The following is a 5,000-nucleotide window of genomic DNA, read 5'->3' as shown; positions in this document are numbered from 1 at the left end:
GTGGTAGCTCTGAAAAGTCGAAAAAATGACTAAGTCCAACTTGGTCTACCAGTGGTAGGCTCGAAAAGTTGAAAAAATGACTAAGTCCAACTTGGTCTACCAGTGGTAGCTCTGAAAAGTCGAAAAAATGACTAAGTCCAACTTGGTCTACCAGTGGTAGGCTCGAAAAGTTGAAAAAATAACTAAGTCCAACTTGGTCTACCAGTGGTAGCTCTGAAAAGTCGAAAAAATGACTAAGTCCAACTTGGTCTACCAGTGGTAGGCCCGAAAAAGCTGAAAAAATGACTAAGTCCAACTTGGTCTACCAGTGGTAGGCTCGAAAAGTTGAAAAAATGACTAAGTCCCATTTGGTCTACCAGTGGTAGCTCTGAAAAGTCGAAAAAATGACTAAGTCCAACTTGGTCTACCAGTGGTAGGCTCGAAAAGTCGAAAAAATGACTAAGTCCAACTTGGTCTACCAGTGGTAGGCTCGAAAAGTTGAAAAAATGACTAAGTCCAACTTGGTCTACCAGTGGTAGGCCCGAAAAAGCTGAAAAAATGACTAAGTCCCACTCGGTCTACCAGTGGTAGGTCGAAAAAGTGCGAAATTTTTCTAAGTCCCCACTTTTGGTCTACCATTTCACGCCAAAAACTAGTGAGGGTGGCGAGCTCCAGGATTTCTGACCCCCTTCGCCCGACTCCCTTGCCCGACGAAGGTGCACTCCGGTCGGCCTCGGAGCGAGTTCGCCCGCGCTCTGGAGGATTTTTCGTCGGGGGGTTTTTCAAAGGGGTGCCGTCGGACTGTTGAGGAGAGTGGCAATGACTAGGGGTCCAAGCACTGGAGATGATTCTCCATTCATTTCTAAGCATGGCAGAGCTTAAATAAAGCCCCAATAATGGTTCCAAAGTGGATTTTTGGACACTATAACACGGACCCGATCCTACCCGACCAAGAAGCTCCGCAGGTCGGCCTCCGTCCCGCCCCCCGCCCCCCAGGCGGTACGGAGGAAAAACCAAACTTCCAGAGACGGTTCCAGGGGGGGTATCTCTTTCATTATTTTGACCCGATCGAATGGACTACCGAGCCCGCCTGGGTAGGCAACCGCGCGGCCCTCCGTGGCCACTGTGCGCGGTGCGTTCCTACCCGACCCAGCGGGTTAGCCTCCAGGGGGGTCCTCCGTCAGGGGGAGGACCTTTCCGAACCTATCCGAGGGAGTCGTAGACGGCCCGTCTATATCTCAATCTGCCCTACACGATAACCGGTCGGCCCGGAGCCGTCGGACTCGGATGCCTCGGTGGTCCTCGCGTCCAACCGAGCTCCAGCACCCGGCTTCAAAAAGCTCCGGACCCCCGGTTTCGGAACGAGCGTTTCCTTGTTATCCCCGAAGCAAGCGGGAACTCGCGCAGCGGAGTTGCCACACTAATTTCCACTGGGAGCAATGAGGGGTGAGCTCGGACGAGCCTCTCCGCCCGTCCCCCCCTCCCCGGGGGGTCCTTCGGACGGTACGGGGCCGATCCCTCTCCCCTCTAAGAACCAATGGTTTTTTCTGTGACAAAAACCACTCGCAGCAACCTGGTTGATCCTGCCAGTAACATATGCTTGTCTCAAAGATTAAGCCATGCAGGTCTAAGTGCACACGGAAGGTACAGTGAAACTGCGAATGGCTCATTAAATCAGTTATGGTTCCTTTGATCGCTCCACACGTTACTCGGATAACTGTGGTAATTCCAGAGCTAATACATGCAAACGAGCGCTGACCGGTCCTCTCTCGGGGGGGCCGGGATGCGTGCATTTATCAGACCCAAAACCCACCCGGGGGGACCCGCGAGGGTTTCCCCCGGCCCTTTGGTGACTCTAGATAACCTCGGGTCGATCGCGCGCCCACCGCGGCGGCGACGTCTCATTCGAATGTCTGCCCTATCAGCTGTCGATGGTAGCATAGGGGGCTACCATGGTGACCACGGGTAACGGGGAATCAGGGTTCGATTCCGGAGAGGGAGCCTGAGAAATGGCTACCACATCCAAGGAAGGCAGCAGGCGCGCAAATTACCCATTACCGACACGGTGAGGTAGTGACGAAAAATAACGATGCAGGTCTCTTTCGAGGCCCTGTAATCGGAATGAACGTATCCTAAACACATGGGTGAGGACCCATTGGAGGGCAAGTCTGGTGCCAGCAGCCGCGGTAATTCCAGCTCCAATAGCGTATATTAAATTTGCTGCAGTTAAAAAGCTCGTAGTTGGACTTCGGGAGTGGGCTGGCGGTCCGCCGCGAGGCGAGCTACCGCCTGTCCCAGACCCTGCCTCCCGGCGCCCCCCGGATGCCCTTGGTTGGGTGTCCGGTCCTCAGGGGTCCGGAGCGTTTACTTTGAAAAAATCAGAGTGTTCAAAGCGGGCACCAAACTCGCCTGAATGCCTGAGCTAGGAATAATGGAATAGGACTCCGGTTCTATTTTGTGGGTTTCCTGAACCAGGGCCATGATTAAGAGGGACGGCCGGGGGCATTCGTATTGCGCCGCTAGAGGTGAAATTCTTGGACCGGCGCAAGACGGACGAAAGCGAAAGCATTTGCCAAGAATGTTTTCATTAATCAAGAACGAAAGTCGGAGGTTCGAAGACGATCAGATACCGTCGTAGTTCCGACCGTAAACTATGCCGACCCGCGATCCGGCGGCGTTATTCCCATGACCCGCCGGGCAGCGTGCGGGGAAACCAGAGTCTTTGGGTTCCGGGGGGAGTATGGTTGCAAAACTGAAACTTAAAGGAATTGACGGAAGGGCACCACCAGGAGTGGAGCCTGCGGCTTAATTTGACTCAACACGGGGAACCTCACCCGGCCCGGACACGGAAAGGATTGACAGACTGATGGCTCTTTCTCGATTCTGTGGGTGGTGGTGCATGGCCGTTCTTAGTTGGTGGAGTGATTTGTCTGGTTAATTCCGATAACGAACGAGATTCCTTCGTGCTAAATAGTTACGCGGCCCCCCGCGGTCGCGGTTAACTTCTTAGAGGGACCAGTGGCGTATAGCCACGCGAGATGGAGCAATAACAGGTCTGTGATGCCCTTAGATGTCCGGGGCTGCACGCGCGCCACAATGGCCGGGCCAGCGTGTGCCTACCCTACGCCGAGAGGCGCGGGTAATCCGCTTAAACCCGTTCGTGACGGGGATTGGGGATTGCAATTATTCCCCATGAACGAGGAATTCCCAGTAAGTGCGGGTCATCAGCTCGCGCTGATTAAGTCCCTGCCCTTTGTACACACCGCCCGTCGCTACTACCGATTGGATGGTTATGTGAGGTCCTCGGATCGGCCACGCCGGGGCTCCTTCGCGGGGCCTTGGTGCTGTGCTGAAAAGTCGATCGAACTTGATCATCTAGAGGAAGTAAAAGTCGTAACAAGGTTTCCGTAGGTGAACCTGCGGAAGGATCATTACCGGGACTTGGGTTGGTAGTGTCTCCCAGTAGGCGCGACTCCCATTTCCACAAACAAAAAATGTTCAAGCCACGGCCCGACGTTGGGAACTACAGGGATTCCCTTCGGCCTTTTAATGACTTGATCGAAAAACGGTGTCCTGAGCAAAAAACGTGTTTTACGGCCAAAGGGAGACGGGTACCTGGCCCCCGAAGTCCGTCTGCGGGGTTTCTTACTCCGGAGGCGGCTCGGCGGCGCGGTTTGATGACCCCGAGTTCGCTTAGGCGTTCCGGGGCGCCCGTACCCGCGGCTGCCGTAAAACATTATTTCAAACCGTCACTTTTTGTGTCTGTTGGTTACATGGCTTCGAAACAAAAACAACCATAAAGAGTACAACTCTTAGCGGTGGATCACTTGGCTCGTGCGTCGATGAAGAACGCAGCCAGCTGCGAGAACTAATGTGAATTGCAGGACACATTGATCATCGACACTTTGAACGCACATTGCGGCCCCGGGTCAATCCCGGGGCCACGCCTGTCTGAGGGTCGCTATTCCAATCTATCGGACCTTTTCGTTCCGTCTCCCTCTTCCCTCCGGGGAAGAGTTAAGAGACGGTTCGAGGGGACCGCGGCTGGAGGTTCGCAGGTGCCCGATCCGAGGCGCCTTCGTCTTCCTAAAAGCAGACTCGGTCAGGTTCCCTTCTCGTTCGGGACTCGACAAAAGCCGCTCGACGGGCTTGATCGCGGGGGAAAAGACTTTCGTCCACCCCTCTCGCCTTCGTCTCCGTTGCCCAGCGATGGGTCTCGGAGGCCGGCTTTCCACACACCGTCCTCTACCGTTCCTCGTTCCGGCGAGGGGAGAGGTGGCGGCGATCCGTGGAGAGACGTCGTAGCGACGGCTGCCGGTGGGTTTTACCCTCTCTGGCTGCCCGTTACGCGCGCCGTCTCTCCGTCGGCGGATCTCCGTCCTCCCTCTCCTTTTCGTTCGGGCCGAGAGCGCGGCAAAAGAGAGGTTGGTAGGATAGCTCCGGTAGAAGGCGAAGAGGGGGGCTTAAGTTTTTTTCTTCCCGTTTTCATCCTTCGTCCTCCGGCCGAATCGAACCTCCCCGTCTCGAAAGGGTTCCTCCGAATGGTTTCCAGCCAGACCGCGAGGGGTGGTTCCCGCCCTCCCTCGCGGCGGCGTACGCCTGGCGACGACAGCCCTTCGAGCGCGACCTCAGATCAGACGAGACGACCCGCTGAATTTAAGCATATTACTAAGCGGAGGAAAAGAAACTAACAAGGATTCCCCTAGTAGCGGCGAGCGAAGAGGGAAGAGCCCAGCGCCGAATCCCCCGTCCTTCACGGGCGTCGGGACATGTGGCGTATAGAAGTCCGTATCTCTCGGCGCGGGCCGGGGGGCCTGAGTCCTTCTGATAGAGGCTCAGCCCAGGGACGGTGTGAGGCCGGTAACGGCCCCCGCCGCGCCGAGGTCGCGGTTCTTCTCGGAGTCGGGTTGCTTGGGAATGCAGCCTAAAGAGGGTGGTAAACTCCATCTAAGGCTAAATACTGGCACGAGACCGATAGCGAACAAGTACCGTAAGGGAAAGTTGAAAAGAACTTTGAAGAG

The 5,000-nt window shown here is 55.6% G+C and overlaps 3 non-coding genes across 3 annotated transcripts in view; all 3 read left to right on the top strand.

Moving 5' to 3' along the window:
* Positions 1-1,549: 1,549 nt before the first annotated feature.
* On the top strand, positions 1,550-3,413 carry LOC125798593 (18S ribosomal RNA). Its single transcript, XR_007437386.1, has one exon. It is a non-coding gene; the product is annotated as an 18S ribosomal RNA (ribosomal RNA).
* Positions 3,414-3,786: 373 nt separating this feature from the next.
* On the top strand, positions 3,787-3,940 carry LOC125798585 (5.8S ribosomal RNA). The gene has a single exon (XR_007437378.1). It is a non-coding gene; the product is annotated as a 5.8S ribosomal RNA (ribosomal RNA).
* Positions 3,941-4,602: 662 nt separating this feature from the next.
* LOC125798614 (28S ribosomal RNA) overlaps positions 4,603-5,000 on the top strand; it is a 4,064-nt gene continuing 3,666 nt past the window's right edge. Inside the window, exon 1 of the ribosomal RNA XR_007437407.1 lies at positions 4,603-5,000. This exon is cut by the window's right edge and continues 3,666 nt beyond it. This is a non-coding gene — a ribosomal RNA (28S ribosomal RNA).

The sequence above is a fragment of the Astyanax mexicanus genome, unplaced genomic scaffold (genome assembly GCF_023375975.1).
Source record: "Astyanax mexicanus isolate ESR-SI-001 unplaced genomic scaffold, AstMex3_surface scaffold_63, whole genome shotgun sequence".
Classification (NCBI taxonomy): Eukaryota; Metazoa; Chordata; class Actinopteri; order Characiformes; family Acestrorhamphidae; genus Astyanax; species Astyanax mexicanus.
This window is presented reverse-complemented; position numbering and strand designations above follow the sequence as displayed.